Raw genomic sequence first — 2,636 nt, forward strand, 5'->3', positions numbered from 1 at the left:
AGCAACAAGCAAGAGAAATGAAAACCACCCATGCTGAAAATTACAGCTGGCTGGGTAAAGAAGGTTACCTGTGAATGTACAAAGCACAGTTGTAAGAGCAGTCAGTCAGGAGGTGCATACACATTCTTCTCACATTTCATAAGATTACAGGAGAAATGAGTTGCAAAACTGCCTTGGAGAACAAGGGGGAGAGAACACAGCAATTCAATTTCTTCTGCTTCTGTTTCACGTCTGTGAGAAATGCCAAAGAATACACCAGAAGAATAAAACATCTGCCACCCTGACAACAAATCAGTGCAAGATTTCACTGCCTTGCCCATCTGCACAGTTTCACAGCATGCTCAATCAGATGGCTCAGAGACCAACACAGAATGAACCATTTCACAGCCTGGATCCTACTACAGAACAATCATTTGCCATTCCTTAGTGTTAATAACCACATATTCTATAAAGTTTTCCTCCAGATCTGTGGGGGGAAGATACAGTAGGGCAGACAAAGAGAGAGGAGTGTTTGTGAATGCATTTTCAGTATTTTTCTCCCAAGTGACTGCTGAGCTCAGCATCCAGAGAAGAGAATTCAGAACTTCTTGGGCTGAGGTTGTAAACTGCTCTGCTCCATCTGGAGAGCAACCAAAACAGAGCAGAGGAGATGACTTCCATTCCTGGGGATTTAGACTCTACATCTAGAACCATTCAGTTTTCACTAACCTAACAGCCCAATAAAGACTATGGAGACATACTAACATGCTTCTGTCTTCACTAAGACAACTCAGAAAGTTTATGCCGTGTTGCTTATCCTTTCAGTGACTGCAGTATTTTAGTCTGTTGCTCTGTTCCACCTGCATCTGCTTTCCCTGAAGAGATGAAATGTTCACTCTTTGGCCTCCATCTACCAGATCAAAGCTTAAAGCTCTGTAGGATTCTGACTTGAGCTGGCACAACTATAGCATCTGAAATAATTTACAAAAGGTAAGGATGGAGGTTATGAGAGCTGTAGAAAGATGATAGACAAAAAGGACAGCATACCCAAGTTGAAATGGAAACATTTTATACAGGCATACAAGAGAAAGTTGGGATAAAATCCCTGACAGAGGTCCATATAAACGTATGTGGTGCATCAAGAAGAATAAGGCAGAAAGGTGAAAGGATTAATGCAGTTTAATTCAGGTGGACTTCCCTTTTAAAGAAAAGCTACTACAATATCACAAAATGCTTTGCCACTTATTGCAGATTATCAAGGCACTTAATTATATACTTAATTTAAAGCAAGGTGTAGTTCAGAGGATTGCCCACACTTTAAGCATACACTTAATTGGGGGCTGAGAGAATTTAAGTGTGATCAGGTGCTCAAAGTCCTTGAGTTCAGCTATGCTTTCAGAAATTGATTAGAACTTTACATTTTAATACTTCAGCTTCCTCATCAGTTTGACTGTTACTTTTTCTCTCTGACTATACACCTCAACACCTCTACATCTGAAGAGATATGGCTGACCTTTCTTCTTCAATGCAGAAACTCTGAGGGGCTGGTAGCTCTTATCAGTCACTGAACTCAGCTCATCTGACCACATTCTGCAAAGGCTCATCTTGTTGTTTTGAGAGAAAAATAAGGCTACAGTGGAAGTCACTGTAGGTTTGTTTTTGTTTTAGCTACATATGGCTCATTCCTAGACAGCTCCCTCTTCCCTAATGTTAGAAAGGCTTACAAGCAGAAGTATAACAAACAGAACCATCTGAAATCAGAGGCCATTTTTATAAAAATAAACCAAAAAACCCAAACATTTCCAAACTGGAGATAATCTCTTTGCAAAACAAAAGGAATTGGCCCTGTACTCAACAGTCTGCTGTAAAGAGGTGCTGAGCTTTTCTGAAGTGACTGTAACATCAGTGTTTTCTAATTAGCCACTGCTTGGCAGGTTTGGGTTCTGGCAGCTGAAAGAGTGCGGAATTCAGCTTTCAGAATAGAAAGACTAAAGATTCAGCCCAAAAGCATGTGTCATTTCAAACAGCCGGTGCTGTGAGACAGACCTGAAAGCACCATGTGGGTGTGCAACCCAGCGAGACAAAGGGTGAGCAGCAACTGCTGCTAACAGCATCCGTTCTGGAGCTGTGTACATGCTGCGGTGGCATTTGCAGGGAGAGATCTTCCACTCTGTGTTGCCTCTGCTCCCTGTAATCCTTCCAAAACTGCAGAGCATACATTCAGTGCTCCTGGGCTTGGTGTCACAGCTGGCTGTGGATTTTTCTCCTACGCAGTGCTCAACACAGGAACAGCTATTGTTCACTGCAGCACCAGAGGGGACAGGAGAGGACACCCTGGCTACTTGGCATCAGAATAACACAGGGCAAGGAGTTCACACACCATTCTGATCTTTCTATTCAACTTGCGTATGCAATGCCAGGATCATATCTGCCAAAGGCTTCCACTGCCTCTATCCTGCTGGTACTCTATGGAAAAAGAGCAACTCCTGGCATATCCACCAGCTCAACAAGTGGATCAAACCACTGACGGGTGACACCTATCATCAGTTTACAAACAATTTTCAAGGACTTTCCTTTCACTTGAGAGCATGTATCCACTGGGAAGGGGAAAAAAAAATTGCTGAAAACAACAGCAGAGAGGCATCACTATTTCAAAA

The sequence above is a fragment of the Merops nubicus genome, unplaced genomic scaffold (assembly GCF_000691845.1).
Source record: "Merops nubicus isolate BGI_N331 unplaced genomic scaffold, ASM69184v1 scaffold8632, whole genome shotgun sequence".
Lineage (NCBI taxonomy): Eukaryota > Metazoa > Chordata > Aves > Coraciiformes > Meropidae > Merops > Merops nubicus.